The following is a 24141-nucleotide window of genomic DNA, read 5'->3' as shown; positions in this document are numbered from 1 at the left end:
GTGTTGCTGAAATGTGCTATATAAATAAACGTGCCTTTCCCTGCTCAACAGATCTGTAGATGTTAACTTGTGCTGGTATATCCTGTTTTAAGGCTGTTAAAGATCTCTCTTTTTAAAGGTCCCATGTCATGCTTTTCCGGTTATTACCCGTCCCCTTGTGTGTTATGTAGCTTTCTATGCATGTAAACGGTCTGCAAAGTCACAAACCCTCAAAGTACACCCTGTAGCGACTAAAACTCTAACACAGAAAAGACCTGTCTATGCTGCCCCAGAACGCCTCGTTGGAGATTTCTCTTTTTCCATTGTTTACTTTTTGGGCATAGTGACGTATTTCGGGTATAGTGACGTTACGTTACACCCGCGCAGCCGTTACGTTTGGACCAATGCGCGGACTTCCTCACACACACACACACACACTCGGCAGGACGTTGCGAGACTCGATGCTGCGAGGAGCGGGACAATGTGAGCTGGCTCACTGGTGTGGGGTCGGCGAGACAGCGAGACACCGCGGAACTCAGCCTGGGCACACACACAAACTCCCAGCCAGGCTGCGGGTGTGTGTGTGTGCCCAGGCTGAGTTTCGCGGTGTCTCGCTGTCTCGCAGACGGCCACTGGGCTCACAGGGAGGGGGGGGGCAGGAGCTCCAACAAGCCGTTTAGGACAGAGAGTGAATACACATACTATACAGAGATGCTGTATGAGAAACCAATGTGAGTTTGGACAATTGCACAATATACATTTATTTGAGTAGACCTCAACAATGGAATTATGATCAGTAGAAATGGCCATGACATGGGACCTTGAAGGTAGTGATTAATGTTAAGATGGCCAACAGTTTAAGCATTACTGACTGACATTTGTAGGAGATAATAGGAAAGCATGTAATGGCCATGCGCATTTGAACTGGAATGAGACATGCAGTACTGTAACTACGTGAATTACCTTTTGTTCAACCCCCCTTTTGTCCACCAGTGGTGACTAGTGCAGCATGGCCTCACTTCGATTGGCTTCACAAGGCCACACACTCACAGGGACTTGTCCATTAGTCATGCTCTGTTAATGTTACTAGTTAATGATTGTGAGCCCTGTTTCAACACATTTATAAAGTGTGACCTGTGTGGGTGCTCATCATGGCAAAGGGGAGTTAAAAGCACAGACTCCAGTTTGCAAGCTGTTTTATAGTTTAAAAGAAAAAATAAATATATGTCTGTGATTCTGAATAGCTGATTGCTAAGCTAGCTAGACCAAAAAGAATACAACATGGTCTACATTTTCTTTCATTATGCAGAACCTATTGTTCACCATCATTATTTTTTAAGAAATGTCTGGAATTACATATTTTAAAGCAACTGCATAATGCAATCAAGTTTGTGTGGGAAAGTACAGGGAGCTGCAGCTATGAATAATAGTGCTTCTGCTATTTAGGATAAACGAAAAAAAGTTTAGGACACAGACAGGGCAGACAGATGACAGAGAAATGAGAAGGAGATGTGGGTTTTGGAGAGCAGAGAGAAAGGAGAAAGGAAGAAAACGAGGAAGGCAAAACAGGTCGGAGCTGGTAAAGCCATTGTGTGGGCTGGCAGGACTGTTTGTGTTTTGGGCCAAAGCCACAGACTTCTCCAGAGTCTTTAACACACCCTGGAGCTACACATAGGGCTGTTTACTGTAACGTTGAAATAAACAAATACAGATATAAAGTTTCGAAAGGTGAGGGCTCTTTGAGAAGTCTGTTGTGATTCTCAACATCATCTTTCTCTTGTAAGAGGTTACGCAACACTTGCCTCTCAGTTGGACATTAAGAGATTTTGTCCATCTGGCAAAATCAAGTACTAAATGTCAAGTTCAATCAGCAAAACATTCAATAAATGCAAAATGTACAAGACCAAAGCTTGATTTCCCTCCTAAAATACATTCTTACTTTACATATTAGGCATGTTCCATCCATTAGCCATAAAACAAAATCCAATATGGCCGAATTAAACGCTTTGATTAAGAAGAATGTGTGCTTTGGCAAGATTTTTTAGGAGACAGCTTGACAATACAAATCATGCTGTGGCATACGGGACTCAGAGAGAGCATTAGCTCAAGTTGCAGGTCGTAAAAGAGACAACGTCCAGATGTCTGGCAGGATGCACAAGAACGCAGAAAAGGATTTACGGAGTTAGTTCTCTTCCCAGAAAGCTACTGATGGCTGTGGTTCCTCCTGTTTGAAAGATCAAATCTTTCTTGGGAACCATAATAAAAAAAAAAGCTGAAGCATTTAAAGGAAATTGATACATTTGGCATTGTTGAATATTTGTCTTGATGTCAACAAACCCCATGAATAGACCGGAACCAACACTTCCTAATACTAGTTTGTTTCTTCAACAGCTGGGCATTGCTGTTCTTAGTCAAATGTATGTTAATTGAAAATAAATAGCAACGTGTTGGGACCGTTCCTAGCAGCAGATTGACAAAGTATCAATAGGCGCTTTCACACCGGAGTACTTTTCCCAGGAATAGTTCCGATAGTTCCTGGGATTTTGCGTTCACACCAAAAAGATCTGGAACTAGAACTTTTTTTTGCGAACCTTTTCACCCCTTTTTAGTCCCTGCTAGAGAGCAGGTACTTTCCTGGGGAGAAAAAGGTTCCAATTTCTGAATTGCAAACCACGCCCCATAAAAACTCTGCGAAGCCGCCATTTTATTTGCTCGCATTCGCATTATTAGCATTAGCATTAGCCCAGCGCACCAACGGAGAGAGACTAACTTATGGCAACACAAAAGAAAACATGGGAGCGGTGGAGGGATGAGGAGGTGTCGGCGCTTCTGGCGATTTACTCGGAAGGCTGAAGCCAGTCCCCAACTCCGGGGACTTCCGGCCGGGGACTTCGGGTGGCAGTATACGCCGTGAAGTTGTTTGCGGCCTGCCAGTAAACCCAAAGCAGAAGAAGAAGAAGTGACGTCAGCGGCTTCCTCAGGGACTTATTCCGGTGTGAACGACTATTCTTGGGGAAAGTACTTGGTGTGAAAGCGCCTAATGGCACTGTATATCGGATTGACAGTGAAATGGTTTGGTTCTGTTTCTGGTCCTTATTGATGTATCAAGCTATAACTATTAGTATAAATAATTATTAGTTTTTCATGGAATTTGCTGACTTTAATGTTTCCCCCAGACACGTGTTGAAATATGTGAAACAAAACTGAAGCGGCTGGAAGAACATTTACTCCTTGTCCCTCATTGAGAATTATGGATGTGCCCTAGCTAGGTTGAGTAGTTAAAGAGCAGTTTGCATTACATCATAGTTCAATCAAAGGTTTATGAAGCTGTTTTTTACAATACTTCAGTTAATTTATCCAGACATAGAGAGATTTGACTGAATTCTTGCACTTTAATATAAATATGGTTGCTAGGCTGTTGTGTGTCATGTCACCATAGTCTCTTATAAATCATGCTGTCAAGGGCTCCGAGCGAGGAACAAAAGATGGATGACATGAGAGACTGGAAATAACCTTCCCCACAATGAGACACTTTTTTCCTCGTCTGGTCTAATCATGAACACTGATGAAAGCATGTGCCTCATGCAATACAGACTTGGGGGAATTAATAATCCTGAATATTGCCTTTTGTATTCTTTGACAAAGAATTCAATTGACATGAATTTGGTTGAAACCGAATATGCTTCCAGAAACTGCTGTTAATAACCCCTCTTCTTAGGAAACAAATGTAAGTGTTGCCATGTGTGTTCACTTCCTGTCTTGTTGAGAAGAAGCATTTAACCTGGAAATATAATTAGCACCTTTTAAGTTCTTCTTTATGTAACCTGAACTATAATCCTGCAATAGCAATGCTTTAAAGACAGTGGAAAAAAACTGAACTGCAATGATATTAAATCAACACCTTTTTTAAATGACCCATAAAAATACAAAAACGCACATCACACCCAATAGGAAGAGAATGCTAGGGCTGTGCAATTAATCGTATTTTAATCTCGATTACGATTTTGACTTGCAACGATTACGAAAACAATGTAATCGTAATATAACAATTATTATTTTTCATATTTTTTTTTTTTTTTTTAATTGGTTTTTCAGTTGAAATATACTTAAAGTTCAGGGTAATCAACTGTTAAAAACATATAGTTCAAAAAAAAAAATTCAATAAATGGATGTTTTCAAAGTAAATGGATAATCGTTTTTAATAATCGTGATATCAATTATTGTCCAAAATAATCATGATTATGATTTTTGCCATAATCGCACAGCCCTAGAGAATGCCCCACATGTTATGAGTAAGTTAATAAAGTATGAAAAGTGATACACAGAAGGAGTGGAGCAGGATACTCTATAAAGCCCCGTGAAGGTGTATGGGGAAGCTGAGGGAACTTGCAGAAATTTTAAATCTCCATGGATTTCATTTCAAAGCCACTGCGATCCAGCATAAGCAGCTTTGTTCCTCTGCCACCTATCCTCACTTTCGGCCCATTCTAAACCTATCTTTATTGTTTTGGCCAGCGCTCTCTACCAAGTCTCAGCTGCCTGCTTTTCACATTCCTCAGTCATGGAGACATAATCTTCAGTTTTTCCTCTCCCACACTCCTCAACCCCTTCAGAAAACGGGGATACAGCCTGGCGTAACCGCTGTATCAAATCTATTTGTCGTTTAAACCTTCTTCAGACTGGAGGCCGGATTAGGCTTGCTGCTGATGCTATTCAATGAAACCTGGCCAGTGAGATTTGAAGGGCCAAGCTTTTAGTAAAATGTCTGATTTGCCAGTAGGAGTTCACCCAACAGCCACAAAAGCCTCCGATTTAATATCATCATGGATATATTCATCAGAAGTGCGTACTCATGGCTGCTGCTTACATTAGAGGGTTTATGCAACTATGTTAAGTCAACACACTGAGAGCCTATCGAGAGAGTTGATGTTAATCCAAAGAGTATAGAGGAGATGTCATTTAAGTGCAACGGCAGAGATGTGTTTGCTTTTTTTAGCCAACTATCAAGCCATTAAGATGAGTAGAGCTGACGATAGAGGAGAGAAAGGGAGCAACAGAAAATAAAAAAGTTTGTGTGAGTCCCAAGAAGTCTGGGAATCATCTGTGCGAAGGGAAATTGACTAAATGTGGCAAGGAAGAAAAAGCATGACCAAAGTAGCAGATCCTCTGCTTCGACTGTAAATCACATCAGAGCTGAAGTCCAAAATGAAGAGACAGATTTTTTGGGATAACACCAAGTAAGAAAGATGGGTTGAGGACCAAAGAGAGTTCTACAGATAGAAATATAAAAAGTGAGTTAGAAGAGAGAATATTAACGGAGAGAGAAGAGTGTGAAGTCCCAACTTGAGTTCATAAGTTCAACTGGAAAAAGCTTTCCATTCTCTCCACTCCTCCCTGGTCTTCACTTCTCACAGTGAGCTAAAGGAAAAGCACACATAGGATTCAGGTAGCCGAGGAAGTGTGTGTATCTGTGTGTGTATCTGTGTGAAGCCTTGTGTTTGTGTGTGATCTCTAAAAGCCACCTGCACCTCGGCCCTCAAACAGACCTGGAGAGGCATTCATATTAAATCCTTGTGGTCAAAGCCTCACTTGAGGGAACTTTTTACTGTTCAGCACCTCTGTCTCACCACAATCTGGCTTAGTACAAGCTCTCCCAGATTGTGTGTGTGTGTGTGTGTGTGGTGTGTGTGTGTGTGTGTGTGTGTGTGTGTGTGGTGTGTGTGTGTGTGTGTGTGTGTGTGTGTGTGTGTGTGTGTGTGGTGTGTGTGTGTGTGTGTGTGTGTGTGTGTGTGTGTGTGTGTGTGTGTGAGTGTGTGTGTGTGTGTGTGTGTGTGTGTGTGTGTGTGTGTGTGTGTGTGTGTGTGTGTGTGTGTGTGTGTGTGTGTGTGTGTGTGTGTGTGTGTGTGTGTGTGTGTGTGTGTGTGTGTGTGTGTGTGTGTGTGTGTGTGTGTGTGTGTGTGTGTGTGGCATCTATTGGGAACTGATGGGGTGTTAAAACCTTGATAATAAAAGTTATAAATCACAGCTACCATATGCCCAGCCTCGAAGCTCATAAAACCCCAGCCTACAATAGCTTGACAACAACAACATGCTGTTTTTAGTTTCTTCTCTTTGTATTTTTTAGCATTCACACAATTAACAACAGCAGTGGAGGGGTAGCCATGGCATAGCCAAGTTAACGTAAAGACTCCTGCCTCTTGCTTCACTCCACATTTCTCCAGACACTTGGGGAAGTATCTTGGTAATCTTTATGTAAGCATTTTCACAGCACAAATTAGCACATAGATCCTTGTTGGGTTATTTTTCAACAAATGTCATATGTATTTCCTTTCATTGGTTATTTGATCCATAACTAGCCATACCTTTGCTATCTATTTTGTATGGTTGCCCAGCCCTGAAATGTTGCTTTCCACAAATCATGATGGGGTTTATTGTTCATGCATTCATGTGTGGATGTTTGCCTACATTTGGGTTGCTGAGTCATCCAAGAAGAATTGTATAAGTATATGTCTGCAGACTTTGTTCATTTGAACCACATTTATTGTTCATTTGTCTATTTCAAGTAATAGACAGATCTGTATTTAATTGACATCCAGAGGAATCATCTTTGGAAATGAATCCAATTCTGTTTCTTCACAAAATGATCTGATTGTTATCCTACAATTATAATCAAATTCATTGTTATTGAATTAATGTGTCAATGATAGTGAGAGTGCCGAGCAAATTCACAAACCACAAGCATACCTTGGCAGGAATAAAAGCTCCTAAACAAAACAGGCACAACTGCAGCTCCATCATCAAGGTAAACAAAAGACGGAGAGAGACAAGTGTTTTCTAAAGCTTTTAATCCTGACATCTGAAGACACAAGCCCAGTATTTACAGCAATTAGCTCTCTCCTCAAGTTATGTGTATTGTGCCAACAGTGTAAAGTATCTCAGAGCACCAGACAATGTACCAGGTAACATCACCGACAGTCAAAGCCAAAAAACGATTTAAGGATCTGTGGGCAGACTTTTTGATTGGCTATGTAGTAGGGCTGTGCAATTAATCGTATTTTAATCGCAATTACGATTTTGGCCTGCCACAATTACGAAAACAACATAATCGAAAAAAACAATTATTTAGCTTTGCTAGGTTGTGACAGTGCACTGCAACATATTTGATCTAATTAATTTTGGTCTAATTTATTTGTATTTATCATATTTATATATGTTTAGTAGCTTGGGGAAGTGCGCTCCAATCTTGTTTATTGGTATTTATTATTTTGATATTATTTATTTAAATGTATAATTTATTTTATTTATTATTGTATTGGTTTTTCAGTTGAATTATACGTTCAGGGTAATCAACAGTTAAAAAGATACTGTTCAAATTATTATTTGTATTTGTTTTAAAGTTCAATAAATTGATGTTTTCAAAGTCAATGAATAATCGTATTTAATAATCGTGATATCAATTATTGACCCAAATAATCGTGATTATGATTTTTGCCATAATCGCACAGCCCTACTATGTAGTTCTTCCTTTAAATTATTGGTAGTCACATACAGTATGAAGGTTGTGGGATTGTGTCACTAAAATCGCCAAATAATGAAGAGCCAGCTATATTTCTCAGCCAATTGTCGATAGTAAATACAGTTTTCCAATCGCCCAACCATGAGCCATGAGTACTTGTTTACATTTTTTTATTCCAACACAACTCAACAGCAGCTGAACTAAAAGGGTCATAATAACTAGAATAGAAAAACGTCTGTTAAAAGGCACATGATTGGAGACCACTGAGGTAGAAAATCTGCTCTTGTATCGATAAGGCCTGAACCAGCTGAGAGTCAAATGGCTGTTAACCTTCAGTCACAGGCGCGGGGAAGATTGACAAGTGCATGTTTAATGGCCGTGAGAAACAGTGTGCAGGGGTTTCTGGGTAATCGCTGTTATAAGGGAAGGGAGCCGGATAGGGCTGCAGACAGCAAGCCTGTGACACTTGTGAGGCTGTGCCCCTCCTAAAGTGGGGAAACAGCCTTTGAATAGAATACCTACTGCTAAGCTTTCTGTGCCCTCAGCCCTGCAGTTCACTACCAAAGAAAGGGTCAAGCCGTTGCTTGACTTCAGGCATTTCAGGCTTTTCGTGGCAAAACAAAACAATTAAGTGCGGGGGGGCTGGATTTGCTTGAGGTCCACCTTTCTCTATTGTGAGCTCATCGTTCTGAAACCTCTGCTCTACTAGTATTTCCCTCTGCCTTTTCCCCCTGTTCTGATCGAATTCTACATTCATTCTTCTCCACTAAACTTAACTTGTCTGCATCTATCTTTCCCTGCTCATCTCTACCACCTTGTTCCTAACTATGTATCATTATGTAATTTGAGTTGCTAATGTGAAAGGTGGGGGAAAGCCAACATAAGACAAGTTCCTGTTGGCTGTTTTCAGGCAGCTTTTAGCAGATTACTGCTACATGGTTTATCCATCTATCAATCACTTGAGACATGTCTGTGTTTAAGTGAAATTGTGTAAAGTGCGTTTTAAATAACAGTGTGTTTCATAGCTGCTGGCTTACAGCAATCTGATAATGTACTGGCATCCTTGAACTTTTTTCCAGCCAATTAAAATGTTATCAGAAATAGACATATTACACTTAAAGCTTTTCACACAACATGTCTACCAAACATCAAAAGCTAAATATCCTATTATTTAGTTAGGACAATGCCTTTGGATATCACACAGAACAAAATGCTATACAACACGGACAGATCACCACCGACGGTGCTGCAGACATTTCTTTCAATTTGTTATATTCCCTTTATGGCTGATGTGTATGAAGAAGTTTGGGTTTCAGCGTGTGTTTGTTTAAAACAAACTTCGAATAAATGGTCAATTCTAGTTTGTTTGTGTTTCTAGCTGTAACGCAGTATCAGAGACGCAAAGTTTAAGATAAACTCAGACGCCTCTTCCTTTAATTACAGAGGACTGGGAGGGCAACATGATGAGCTTTTAATGATAGTGACTCTGATATGGGCTTTTTAAAAAGAGCTTGCGGGGTGATATGCCCGTTCCTGGAAGACACCTGCAGTATATTATTTAAGTTTATATTCAAAGTTTATGCTTCTTGCAAAGTCTGCCAAAACAAGCACACCAGCCAGCTGTGGAAATGAATCGAGTCTCCACAGAAGTTCCTGTCCACAATCACTGTGTAGCAACATGAGCAGAGAAGATAAAACTAACTATAAGCTTCCTTTTTCTACAGACATGATGAAAGGATATATGTTTCCTTGGTGCATTGCTCCATGGAAGGTAGCTTTGGCAAAAGAAAAGGAAATTCTAATTACCGTTGTTAAAAACCTGCCTTATCATTAGACTCCAAGGTTTTGTGACAACACAACAACTGTGCTGCCATGGCAACACACTGATGGAGGACAGGATGTTGGTGCCGCCGATATTTCACCCATTTTTTATTCCATATTTTATTCCATTCCATTGCAATGTAAAATACTGTTATATTTTACTATATTTTTTATTATTCTTAATATTGTTCTAGTTCTCTACCTGTGTTTTTAATTCTTCTTTTACTTGTATGTATGCACCACGACACCAAATCAAATTCCTCGTATGTGTAAACCTAGCTGGTAATAAACCTGTTTCTGATTCTGATTCTGATTCTCTCTGATGCAATCAGACTACATGTGATTAGTCTGGTCAGGGTGAGTCTGTTTATGGAGCCGTCCCCCCACTCAGAGCGCAGGTGGACTCATCAGAGGGCTCGGCTGGCACCACTTCAGCCATGGGCTACACAACAGAGCACAGCTGGGTTCATCTGATATTATGTAACGCGGTAGCAGCAGCAGCAGCGCCACCCCCGCAGGCCCTGTTCACACCACACTACCCCTCTCCTCCCACTCCGCCTCCCACCTCTCTGACCGGGCAGCGGTGCATTGCGAGAGGAGAGTGCTCTGACACAACCTGTTGGGAGGACTGTGGGAGATTCAGCTTTGGAAAACTACAATAGAAAGGTTCATAGTGATGCATTGATCAGCGGCTCAGTGTAATCGGGTTTTTCATGTTTAGTGGCTTGTTACGAAGGTTGTGTAACAACCATTGATTAACACTTCTATCTCTTAGTTAGACTATTTAACTGTAACCCAATCTGTAAATAACAGTGCAATATATACTTTACTTTCACTACTGTTATCTGGCTGCTATTACACTACTTCTACACTTTACCCTTTTTTCCCCTTTGTAAAAAAAAATACTGTTTCTGTACTTTTAATACTGTAATGGATTTTTCTAATATTTGATGCATGCCTCTGAATTCATATTTTGTCTCTTTACTTTGCTGTGACAATGTAAATGTCCCCTCTGATGGACTAAACATGCACTATAGTATAATAAACGTCTCCTTTGGTTCATCAAATCTTTGCAGCATCTGAATGCAACAGGACACATATGTTGATAAATCTGCAGGCTCCTAGAAGTGACGCCAGAGCGCAGCGCCGTTACGCACGGCCCTTCACTGCATTATTTCATTAAATCGGCTGAAAACGACACCAGATGGCCACAGCAGAACCGTGCAGACCTCTTCACATCAGACTGGTCGCTAGTAACTGGATATTCTGCTTTTAATGAAGAAGACGTACAGCAGGGTGCATCATGCTCTTCTACAATTATCTTTTTTTAGCTAAAGTATCGCAGTTCCACTTTTAACTGTGATTGGCACAGCTGTTTTAGAGCTATGAGACAGATGATGTGAATGCCTGAGAGAGCATAATGATCCATACATGCATATATGCACCATCTACATATTGTCTCTCTTGAAACTTTCCTTTATTATAGGAAAAAGTGCACTACACATAAGGTATTCTGTGGGGTGCATTTATTCCCTTAGTTGAAAGCCTCAAATGGGTGATTAGATTCCAGGGTTTTTATCCGTTATTAATCCCACCCGTGATTCTGCCTTTACTTCACGGACACACATTTTGTTACTAAGCAATCCTTGCCAAAAGTGGAATTGCACTCGTTGCCTGGCAACATTCGCTTATTGAATCTCGTATCAGGAAGCAGTGAAAACCCAGTGGTGCTTTGAGCTACTGTACAAGCCTCGAGATACTCTTTTCATCCCGGGTACATTCTGTGATGTCCAACTACAATCGTGCTATTCATGTCATCTGATAAGCTATTACATCTCCACACCTGGCCTCTCACAATCATTCATGTAATCCTACACACATGCAGAAAGCTGATACATAAATTCATAAAGTAATTTATGTATCATAAAGTCCATTATTTATTTTGTGTGTGACAACCAGTATACAAGCAATGAGACGATACAATACAGATAGTCATTAGGCGCTTTCACACCAAGTACACCAGAAGTCCCAGGTAAATCGCCAGAAGCGCCGACACCTCCTCATCACTCCCACGTTTTATTTTGTGTTGCCATAAGTTAGTCTCTCTCCGTTGGTGCACTGGGCTAATGCTAATAATGCTAATGCGAGCAAATAAAATGGCGGCTTCACAACATTTTTTTTTTGTTTTACGGGGCGTGGTTTGCAATTCGACCAGCCAATCAGAAATTGGAACCTTAGTCCCTGCTCTCTAGCAGGGACTAAAAAGTGGTGAAAAGGTTCCCGAAAAAAAGTTCTAGTTCCAGATCTTTTTGGTGAATGCAAAATCCCAGGAACTATCGGAACTATTCCTGGGAAAAGTACTCCGGTATGAAAGCGCCTATTGTTTTCCCCAAGTGCGCTATGGGATGTTAAAGGCAGTCTCTTCTTTAAAAAGCACTCTGTGGGCCCTTATCGAAGACACTTTACTTCTTAGCCACCTCTCCTCCCATGCACCAGTAGCTTCTTAATGAAAAACAGACCTCACATCTACAAACGGAGCGTTCCTCCTCCCGGTTGGAGAGACTCAGCGGAGGCATTACATAGAAGTTGTCAGAATGCCACTGGAGTGGATCAAAGCTCAATGTGGTGAATTACCTCCAATGACAATTTTAAGCACTCTTAACGCCAGAGAAGCCCAATCTATTTCAGTGACTTGTAACAAGGCAGTAACAATGTGTTGTGATGGGGATGTGATGGGGATGTGATGGGATGGGAGGTGAGACGGGAGGTTTTGTGACAGACAAGGTCACCGTCACTTGCTCCATGAGTCAACGTTTCCTTTCAGCAGAATTGAGGGGATGACAGCCGATTACTCTTAGGTGACAAAAAAGCCTGGTTTTGAGACTATTCGGAAATAAAAATAAGTTGGATGAAACTATACTTTTTCTCATTACTTATTAGTCTTGATTAATTGTTTGGATTATACATTGTTTAAAACAGTAGAAAACCAGGCCGCCACAATTTATCTGAGCCAAAGATTATATTTTCGAATAGCTTGTCTTGTCAGAAACTTCAAAACTCAAGGACTTTCGGTTTACTATCGCATCATAAAAGCAGATACATTTCACATTTTATGATATTGTTCCTGATTATTATACGGTTATTCAAATATACTATGCAGGCCATCCTAACTCAACAAGTCTTTGTGACTGGAAAATAAAGCATTCAAATAGATTTTCCCTCAGTGAACCGTTTATTTGAACAAAAGTTCATAAAGGTTGTCAAGGTTAGGACTGCATTCACTTACTGACATCAGGAACAAAGCCCATTGGAGCTGGCTTCTCTGAAACAACATACCAGAGCGTGTGTAGCCCAACACTTACAACCCTGCCTGTCCAAATAATCATTAACCAGTTCAGCCCTGAGTAAATATTAGAAGAACCCCTGTAAACTACAATGTAAATACACACCCGGGATAGGGACGTAAACACATAAGGAAGGGGAGGCTTGGGTATTGTGGCATGCAGATTTTATTGTTCTTGCCATGTAGATACAGTTGAAAACAATGAGGTCATCTCTATTGAGAACACACAGCATTCTCACACATTCTGCTGCATGCCATTGTACCCCCAGCTGAAAGCATGGTGGGATAAACTAGTGAAAGGCTCTTTTTTGCACTCTAGCCAAATATTTGGTACGTACTAAGCCATGAACCTGAAATATGTTAAAGCTGAGGACGGAAATTTGACTCAGGCTCTCAAGGCCATCACCTTAAATGCCAAAACACTCCCCCCTCTTGGATGAGCACCGCGAGCAGAGAGGAGCACTACAGATCGGACGGGCCACTTTCCTGTTTTGGTGAATGCTTCTACCACCTGCGAACCAGATGTTTTATTCCTGGGCATTGTGACCTCATTTTTACTGCTTTTAAAGAAAATAGTCTGCAGGTCTTTAAGCTGGTCCAAACTTCTAGCCTAGAATGTGTCTATGGAATATGCAGAAGAATAAATGAGTTGATAAACAGACAATTCAGAGAAGTCTTCAATGAAATGTGAATTATCTTAATTACCTTTCATTGAAATTCCAACATAAGCCAGTTCTTCTTTCTTACTATATCATTGGGAGCCTTTGTGTGAGTGTCTGAGTGTTGAACTAAGGTCAGAAAATCAAACGACACAATGCCTGAACTGAACAGGGTATTTCTCAGAATTGTTTTAGATTGTTTAAACATTACATTAATAACAAAATAAACGTATTGCTACAAAGAAGCATCCTACCCAGCTCCTAACAAGTGACAGAGAGGAATTCACTGCCATCAGCATTATGTCTGGTTGTGTGTCAGTACAAGGATCTGCCGAGCAGGAAGACTGTTGAGGGTTCAGCCAAAAGCTGCTGCTGCTTAACGATGGATTTATACGTTAACTCCTCTGGCACAAACACTAGGACCTCCTTGGAACCCAAAAACCCAACAAGATGACTTTCATTATGAGGATCCACCAGAGCTGTATTTCGTTCGCACGAGGCAAGAATGCTAAAGCCTTATTCAAGATTCAAGGCTTTTCTTGTCATACGTACATAGCTACAGTGTAGTTATGTCGATGAAAATCTTAGGTCACAGGCTCCTCCAACAGTGCAACACAATAAAACAGATAGAATAGTGCAGGTAAATACAAATAAAATAGAATAGAAATAGTGCAAGAATAGTCTATATAAGTTACTCAACCTGATAGCAAGATTACACCGATGAAAATGCACTGAATATGCCTAACTGTTTACCAAATACAACTTTTCTTACAGTTTTCTAATGCAGATGCAAGCTGCTTTGTACAAGACTTTCATACCACTCCGAACAGGGAGTTGACACACGTCGCTATTTATCTTTAAAAAAATTAAAAATGTAATGCCCTTGGTTTTTCTCCAAGGTATTAAAAAGGTATTTGTATAAATGTTCAATTTCAGAATTGTGACTATGCCATTCTTATATTGAATTAGATTTATTGAGAAAATGATACACACAGACATGAAACCACCCCTAAAGCCTGATCTCAAGCAAGAACCATCTATATCTAACTATTTGCTGACTACTCTTTGCAAGGTCATAGGCTGGAGTCTTTACTATACCCTGTTTATATTCAGTGCATGCTCGGAAAAGTTCAAATTCATACTGGGATACCATTTTTATAATCTGGTATTATAAACCTGTCAATCAGATTTGATCACAACACTTAGACATCGCGCCAAGGGACAACATTGATCCACTATGGTAATTATAGTATGTTTATGTAGCATCTATAGTATTATAGTCAGGTGGTGTGTCATTACTGTCCACTTTTTTTTTTTTTAGCTGTTGACAGACTCCCAATCCCTTTTCATGACATATTAAAGGATCTTGAGCACTAAACCTCATCTCTGCTTAAAATGTGTGTTCAAAGTGTCTTAACATAACTCCTTCCAGGCAGCCGCATTACCAGAAACATAAACATGGCCACAAGATTATCTGTTTGGTTTGCTGTGGCTCAGTGGGGCATTATAGCCCCACTCAAAGTGACAGTGAAATCACAGAGACTGTCAATTACAGCACTTTGGCTCGACCAAAAATGTGCTATATAAATAAAACTTGATTTGATTTGAATTACAGCTCACTTATGGCGCTTTTCCACTGCAGCACGTAGCGCGGTTTAAGCGGGCCGTGCCAAACCCGGTCCATTTTTTTTTTGCTTTTCCACTAGGGGTAGTTCCGGTTCAGGGCTACTTTTTCACCTTTTTTCTGGCCCTCCAAAATCCAGGTTCTTACAGGGTCAACATTCGGGCTGAATATGCTAAACTAGTGACGTAAACACTCTTGACTGCTGAATGGTCAGAGAGAATCGCTGCCAAGGGGGCTACAACTACAACAAAATGAACATATTTTACCGTGATTTAATTGTAATACACGTTTCAAAATGATGCCGAAGTAACAACACACTGATACCGGTCTGCAGACAAGACGGCTGTTGAAAAACCTTTTAAAATGCGTGTTTTCTGAATGGAGATCGGATCGATCAGGCTAAGCTAACGTTGTATATGCTCCGTCCACACTCACAACAACAGCCTACAGACACAAATAAACCAGCGACTGTATTCACCATGACACAGACAGTCTGTGGTTTGTACTTGTTTAACTTTTGTCTAGTTTCTGAACAGATATGAGGAGCTGTGAGCTCTGAGTGCTAACAGCTAACAGCTGATGTTGGTTTTGTGGTTCGCATTGAAGATGACGTCACGGCAGTTTTACGCAGCGTCGCTCGGCCCGCCGAACAGCAGATCGCCCCGCCTACACTGCGTTACTATAGTTACTATAGTTACTATAGTTACTACCCCTGTTACTAAACTGTAATGGAAATGCAGCATAAAGTGAGCCTGGCCTAACAAGGCCTACCAAGGCCTAACCATACCGTACTAAGCCGGGCTAGGTCCTGCAGTGGAAATGCGCCATTTATGAATCAATTCTAAGGACGGGAGAAAACTTAAAAGCCTGTTGACTTTAGAACCAGAATTGTTTTCGCTCTGAACCACTTCTTTACGCAGTGGTGGATCTGCAATGTGTGGTATGACAAAGAAAAAGACAGCAGTGCTTATATCATCTTCTTCTTCTACAACACATAAAAGGGCAGCCGCTTCAAAACTTGATGATAGCTTTATACATAGCATGGAGCTTTAGATCAAAAAAGAAAACGTACTGCCAACAGATGACAGCCTCCCACTTCAAGTAGTAACAATTTTCCTTTAGATCAGACAATATGTTTTTCTTTAACCCTCTGTCTACACATGTGTGCTTGTCGGAGGAGGAGGAGGAGGAGATTTGCGGCGTGAGAAGAGCAGTTAAGGGGATCTCATATTTTACAAAGTAAAGAAATAAAAATGTAATAATGTAGAATTCATAGCCTAATGATTAATGGACTGAAAGTAAAAACTCCAAACTGAATTGCAATTGCCTGATTAAACTAGTCCTGCTTGAATATATGAATATATCTCAAGTTATTCAAGAGGATGATCTTATTTTTGGAGCGCTCTCCTCCATTTCCATCGATTTTAAAACAGGGGAGCAGACTACTGTATGTGTCAGCTTGTACTCACGTAAAGAGAGATATTACATGTGACCACAGCCATTATTATAAAGATACCGTAGCATTCATCAATCATAACATAGTCAGAGTCTACAACACATGCAGAAGACATGTTTTTGTGCCTCTCCAAATATGATTGGGGAGTTTAAATGAGTTTCTTTTCACTTAAACAAAATATTCACTCAAATCTTTCTTTGCACCCTACACAACTCTGTAGAGCTGATGGAACACTTAAAATATATTTACAAAACTAGATGTCTAGTTAGCCTTCCCCTAATTATCTTAGTTGAAGATCCACTAATCGTAAAAATGTTTCACAGTAGCCATTTAGGGCTCGACTTAACACAGAGAGAAGAAAAAGACTGAACTTGGATGACTATCATTTCCAATTACAGAGCTTCCCCAGGTGAAACCATAATAAAATCAAATAGATTGTCCTTTGCTAATTGCAAAAACATTCTCCATTATCTTTTATCTCTCTTCATCTCTATTCTTGACTCAATATGTTTAATACAAAGTAAAAAGGTAAGCTAAGGCTAAGGAAGGCAGCTGGAGGGCATTGCTGTTAGATTTTATGATTGTTTGTTTCCAGATTTGGCTCCAGGGACCGAATCCAAGTGTTGTAAAAGTAAAATTGAACTCTGTTAAAGTGTGGGTTGCTTGTGTCAAACCATGATGAGCAATCCAGGGTGACTAAAGCCCTTTTAGGTATATAGAGCGTAGTTTGATAACATTGACGAATGGAAAAAGTAAACGCAAGAGGCTGAGCTGCTCTAAAAACTTTCCGTCACACAAACTGCACTGGGGTTCACCTATTTGAATAAAACGTGGGCTTAAGGCAGGATAAAAATATTGGAAATCCCCTTGCTAAGCCTGTCTTAAAAGATTGCAACAAACATGTAATGATGAATTAGGATGGAGAATAAACTCAATTTAGCGAATATTATTTTCTGCCTGAAATTAATTCTGGTTCCACACTGACAACAATCAAATCACATCACACCTATTTGAATGTTGAAATAGCCATGTAATTTCCACAAATAGCTGGCATTATTAATTTCATGTTGCTGCTCCAAACACTCGTAATAATTTCCCCAAAATGGCACAGGAGAGACGGCATCAATTAACAAATCCAAACGGGTCAGAAAAGCACTTCAAATCAGTAATAGCAGCGCAGGCAGCAAGCAGCAGGAACATCCTTTTAGTCATCCAGCAAGACAGACATTTGAGAGCTGTCTGCGTGGAAACAGATGGCAAGGCAGTTGGTGGGAATTTCGGCAATGCTCCCATACATATTTGGGGATAAGATTTACAGTTTAGCACATTTTTGCAATGTCATCATTGTGGTGAGGAGTGGAAAACATCCTGAGACAATCATCCATTTCACACACACACACACACAAAAATCAATTTTTGATGCAGATACATGAACACATGTTCCACCTGCAGTGACTTTTCAAACTAGACAGATGCCACGTTGTGTTCTCTAAGTTCTGCAAACATTTTAGACAACTTAATCACAGAATCACACTCAACTTCGTATGTAAAGTCCTACGAAATGTCTAGTGCTTTTTGCAATATTTGTACTAGATAACTGCAATTATGTTGCAGGCATTTCGTTTTTCGTTTACACAATCATTTACCGGGGTGACATCACGTCGTTTCACGTGACTTGAATTTTGAATTGAGCCGTCCTTTATAGATACTATCTCTTTACGAATTAGTGATGGGAATTCCGGCTCTTTTTAGTGACTGGTAAGAGCCGGCTCTTTCGGCTCCTAAACGGCTCTTCATTTACCACAGTTTACCACGGAGCCTCAGTTTTGCCGCTGCGAGGCTCTGACGTTCACGCGCGTGCTCCAGTAGCACCCCCCGCCAAGGCTCGCCGGCAGTACACTTTCCGTCACAGGAAACACGCTTTGCTGGTGGCGAAAATAATCCCACCAGACTCCTTTGCCCCTCCAACAGAGGGATGTCCTTGTCCTTTTTCCTTTTCGTCATTTCAAGCGATAAAAACTCTCGATCTTCTCTCAAATTTTTTTTTTTTTTTTTGGTCAAATGACGGCAAGACGCCCCCCTGGCGGAAACACTGCGTGTTGTTGTCAGTTTTTGTATTGAAAGACACACGATTTAAGGTGTTGGCATCAGATATAGTTGGACCATTGCCTCCCTAAAAGCTTCAGTTGTTTGGTTCCAAAATAGCCAAAAAGTGTGCACAGTATCTCCATATCTGCCTAGCAGTATTTGTAGTTATGCTAATGCTAACAGTATTAAAGCAGGGTTCTCATAACATCAGGCTGTTCTCTCTCTCTCAGGGCTCCAACCGTACAGTATGTTCCTTCTGTTTACTTCTGTGAGGATTAGCCTGCCGAGTCATTGTTTCATGATGTGTTTATAGATTTTTTTGCTCATCTTTCACAACTGAAGCTTTTTTTATATAATCCACTTCACTTGCATGCGCTGTAAACCCCTCTTACAGTCCTAATTAAGAAGTGATTTCACCAGACAGAGAGGAGAAAGTGGAGAGAGAGAAAAGGATCCATTACAGGAAAAATGTAGCTTTTAAGTCGCTTTACCTCAGGTGGAACTGCTTAACTGATTCTTCTTGTGCCCTCTTTCCTTTTCTAGCTGCTATTAAAAGGCCCTGACACTACCGACTGAAAGCCTGAACAGGGTTCCTGAATTATCCCCTGCAAGAGAAACATGGATCAAAAGAGATATGCAATGCCACATATCAAGAGAAAACACCTCAAGGGATGTTTGTTAGGCGGAAACAATATGCTGGCTTGTGCTTCAAATGTGTCAGAGTACATAGACCTAGGCCTTCTAACAAAGCTTTAATCAAGTCTTCCGGGATGAAATATTTTTGAAAATACTTTCTGGATTTTGCAATATTTTCCAACTATCTGTTGAATGGTAACAAGTTCATCTGGCTGTATTATCAATCACGACTCAAGACAGGTGGCTGTTTGAAATGTATTAAACCCAGCCATATGAGAATATTTTAGGTATTAACTTAGTGTTAATCATCTTTGTGTGATGGTGTGAAGTTTCTGACTTTGTTTTAACATTCACAGTGCAGCTCGATATATTTACTCAAGTGAAAGAACACAAAAAATAAACTTCAAATTGAATGGATAAAGTTGAAGACCTTATAAATGGACCCTAAAAGTACAATAATGGCGCAGTTCCACTGCAGCGCGGAGCTCGCTTTAAGCGTGCCGTGTCGTGCCGTCCCCTTTTTTGGTTGTGCTTCCACTAGGCCTAGTTCTGGCGCGGCACGGCGCGGGGCCACTTTTTCACCTCTTTTCTGGCCCTAGAAAATTGTGGTTCTATCGGGGCCAACAAACAGGGCTGAGTCAGGCTGAGTATGCTAAACTAGAGAGAGGAGCGCTGGCAAGAGGGCTAGAACTACAACAAGATGGACATATTTGACCGTGATTTAATTGTAATACACGTTTCAAAATGATGCCGAAGTAACAACATACTGATACCGGTTAGTAAAAACCATGAATTAATGCTTTGTCAAGTCTGCAGACAGACGGCAGGCGAAAAACCTTTTAAAATGCGTGTTTTTCTAGATGGAGATTGGCTAAGCTAACGCAGTATATGCTCTGACCGTCCACACTCACAACAACGGCCTATACAGACATAAATAAAGCAGTGACTGTATTCACCATGACACAGGCAGTCTGTGGTGTGTACTTGTTTAACTTTTGTCGAGTTTCTGAACATATATGAGGAGCTGTGAGCTCTGAGTGCTAACAGCTAACGGCTGTGTTGTGTTTCTGGAGTACTCATTGAAGATGACGTCACGGCTCCGCCTACACTGCGTTACTATAGTAACTACCCCAGTTCCTAAACTGTAATGGAAGCGCAGCATGAAGTGAGTCGGCCCTGTTAAGGCCCAACGCAGCCAAGCCGTACCGAGCCGTACCGAGTGTGGCCGAGGCCGACCGTGTAGTGGAAATGCGCCATAAATGCATCACAGTTACGGCCCGTCCACACAGCGGCGTGCGTTGAAGCTTGCCGGCGGGCGTGTCTGAAACTCGACCAACAACCAATCACATGAATCTCCCGCCCCTGACACACAAGCAGCGGTTTGATTGGCTAGAGCTTGTACTGGCATATGATTCGATTGGCTTCTGCTTCTGCCGAGGCTTCAAAAGTTGAACATTGCTCAACTTTTGCAGCGAGCCACGCCAGCAAAGCTCCGCTTCGCTTCCCACAATGCAGTTCGGCGAAAAGTGACGTTACCCCATTCAAAGTGAATGGTGAAGCTGTCAATGCACGCCGCTGTGTGGACGGGCCGTTACGAGTTCACCGCTCTTCCAACAAGCACCTCAATAGACAAAGTGTGCATTTCTATCCCTCTAGCCCTTCACTAAAAGTTCAAGGAAAGTTACCAGCAGTACTCCGACTATCCCTTATTCTGTCTACTGTCAAACCTGACAAATATACCATGTTTGTTTGTAATATGAATGATGCTAATAATTATCCATGCTAATTAGCTGGCATAACCTCCTGGAGTGTTCCTGCTGTTGCAATTGTAGTTGGCAGTGATGCATTTAACATAACACTCTTGAAAAAAGTGTTGATATGTTCAGGTTATGGCTAGGAAAAATGCACAGTGTTTGTGCGAGAAGGCCATCTTTAAATTCTCTATACAGGAATAACTTTGATTTACAGAGGCCTAGTAGTTTTATTTAATCATTCTGGCCTGCGGTGTGATCTATTCACTGGTAAAGAGTACTTCTTGCTCTGCTATTTCTCAAGAGACAGCCCACCCCAAGACCTTAAACAGAGGGAACTCACATTCCAATCTCCAGCATGCAGAGAGACAGAGAAGGAGGGGAGGGAGACAGAAACACGGAGAAAAGGGGGAAGAAATGTAAACCACAAGGACGGGATAGATAGATAAGGTGAGGGATGTGGACAGAAATGGGGAGAGTGTCAGTCCCGACATGCTTTCCACAACAGGAAGGAAGCCCGAGACGAGAGGAAAAGGCACTGCTGGTGATGGGAGGAGGGAGGAGGGAATATCGTGGGAGGTGGAAAGTAAAGAAGCAGCGACAGAAGGAGAGGACAAGGCAGAGATGATAGAAAGTAGCTCGGCAAGGGAGGGGGGCCATAGCAGGGATAGCTTGGAAGATCGTAAACAGCTAAGACTCTGTTTCCAGCTCCTGCATGCAGACGAAAGTGCGAGTTGGCCAGCTATGAGATTAAAGTGTCCTCTTTTTTCTGACTTTGCACTTGCCAGATTTCTCTCTGTTCGCACTGCCAACAGCCTCGTCTGTTCCAGATAGGCCTAGGCTACACATTAGAGGATTTTTGAATGAGTGACCACGTCCTGATCACAGTACATCTGATACACATTTACAGTAAAAGACTTTGCTTGCAAGCAATTACAAAAGGCAGTGGAAAAATCTTCATTTGAAACTCCTAATAAGAGCCCCTACTGTGCCAACTCCAGCTGCTTAGTGCCGAGCACCTAGAAAGATGTTTCAATGGCTCTACAACCCCAAAGCCCTTTGATACTCTTTTAGCAGCCCAGCAGCAACCCTGACATTTTCATTTTCCGTATCCGTTTTTCTTTTCTCCCACCCCCCCTTTGATTCACCAGCTACATGTGTTACAGAACGTGTGTGCCTCCACCTACACACTCAATTTCAATAGCCCACTTATTATTGTAAATGCAACACAGACTCCAGATCTGCTCAGCCTTGGCATTCAAACGCACCGACACGGGAAGGATGATGGAAAGAGATGTCCGAACGCTAATACGTGACAGTTTTGGGGGATTCAACACAGCGGTTGCAGTAGCCAAAGCAAAGTGGACAAAGCGGTTGAATTGCTGTCCTGGAGAGAATATATTTATAATGCCGCTGTTGTGTTTCAAGTTGAGAATCTGACCCACCCCGGCCAGCCTATGAATAGAGATGAGATCTCTTTGACGTGTCCATTTAGGACTTCTCAAAGGAGGATGCAGTGTGTTTCTGTGTGTAGGCAAGGGGGTGTGTGTGAACCCCCTGAGAGGCTGAAGCTGGTAGCCTGGGGACGGACTCCACAGGTTGAGATGGCAGCAATAACAAGAGACAGAGCAGCTACAGAGGGTGGGGGCACTTACAATGACAATCCCTCTTAGGGTGTCATTAAGACAGAGGAGAGCTCGTCAGATGAACAAACTTGCATGAGAAAACTTAAGTGAGTGTTAGGACTTGTTTTAATAATCTTAAACATAACTGAGTTTTACCAGAGTAATGTCATTTGTTTAATCTGTGATATAAACCTTCATCACTTAAATGTAGCAGTGTTACATCACTATTCAAACCTGACTAGATTACTCAGACGGCCATTTTGATTAATGAGGCTGGTTTTGACAGAGCACTGGGCAGAAATTAGGCTTTAACTTAATATTCGATGTCATGCACATTCCTTAACAACTGCATTGTTGTCTTCAGTAACATATCATGCATTATGAATAACATTCTAAAACCTAGAAGTTTAGTTTGCAAAGGAACAGTTCATGAACTTTCCCTGCAAAATAACAACATAGAGATGTCTATGTGCATCCTCAGTTCTCACTTAGAAGGGATTTGGTGAAGCACTGCAAATGTCCAAACTCATGCAAACGACAGCAATGCATGACAGCAAAATACACCTTAATACAACATTCATGCATTTGCACAAAAAAGAGCTTCTTCACCAGATATAAGACAAGATTTCTCTGGTGGCTACGATTGCGTCATCGTTCACAAGTAAATAGATGGGGGGCATGGTTGATATGAACAGGAAACCCCAAGAGCGACTGCAGCTAGCCATCCCAATTACTCAGCAGACACACAGGGACTTAACTCAACAATTACCTTTATCTGATGCTCGTCTTGCAGGGTTTCCTGTTTTTTTAGGAGCCACGGTGTCTGAATGTTAAACTGTGGTTTGTCTTAGGGGGAGGCATGACATGTTAACTGAACGTTGGCTCGAAATCCAAATGCTTTGCATGGTTGGTAAAAAGAGATATTAGCGAGAATATAGGCGATGTATCAGCCGTGAGTCACACACAGTACTGACATTACCCGACTGCTCGCTAACTTTTTAGGGTACTTTTCCTTCCCTAGTGCTACCTGCAACCCGTTTGTGGGTGACATGAACGTTAACTCAAATACTGAAATGCACAGATAACAATTCAACCATTACAAAGTTGACCGTTAACGACAAACTAACGGTGTTTTGATATTGCTAGTGTGCGATTTGGGAGACCAACGTAGCAGAGAGCGCACTCACCTTTAGTAATTTCCACCTTGTCGGCGTTTTCGAGAGGGAAAATAACGCTCTCGCTGCTCCGTTACTGGCATTCACAAACTGTCGCGATAAAACGAACCGGTTGTAAATACACTTCGTAGCGGAAAAAGCTCTAAATCTCTTCACCTTTAGGGTGTGTTGTTGTCCGTGCAGTCTGCCGACCGCCTCTCGGTTTGTTCAAATAAGAAGTTCATCCAAAAAGTTGCAGCGATTCGCTCCGCCTTGCGACGACGATGAGGTAACCGCCTCCCTCTCAAACTCTGGCCTCTAGTCTCGCGATAGAAATCAGAACGGTGTGTTGAATGGACTCAGTAGTCTCGCGAGAGTTTAACTAAATCAACGGATTGCTGGTGAGAGGCGGATGGGAGAGAGAGAAAGCGTTGCTCTGGCAACAGAAACGGAACGGCTTTTTTATTTTTATTTATTTATTTTGTATAT

General features: G+C 41.4%; 1 protein-coding gene across 1 annotated transcript in view; it reads right to left on the bottom strand.

Moving 5' to 3' along the window:
- Window positions 1–23859, bottom strand: part of sipa1l1 (signal-induced proliferation-associated 1 like 1) — an 86772-nt gene extending 62913 nt beyond the window's left edge. Inside the window, 1 exon segment of the mRNA XM_034135597.1 lies at window positions 23686–23859. The gene's annotated coding sequence lies outside the window, so the exon portion shown is untranslated.
- Window positions 23860–24141: the final 282 nt, after the last annotated feature.

The sequence above is a fragment of the Trematomus bernacchii genome, unplaced genomic scaffold (assembly GCF_902827165.1).
Source record: "Trematomus bernacchii unplaced genomic scaffold, fTreBer1.1, whole genome shotgun sequence".
NCBI lineage: Eukaryota > Metazoa > Chordata > Actinopteri > Perciformes > Nototheniidae > Trematomus > Trematomus bernacchii.
This window is presented reverse-complemented; position numbering and strand designations above follow the sequence as displayed.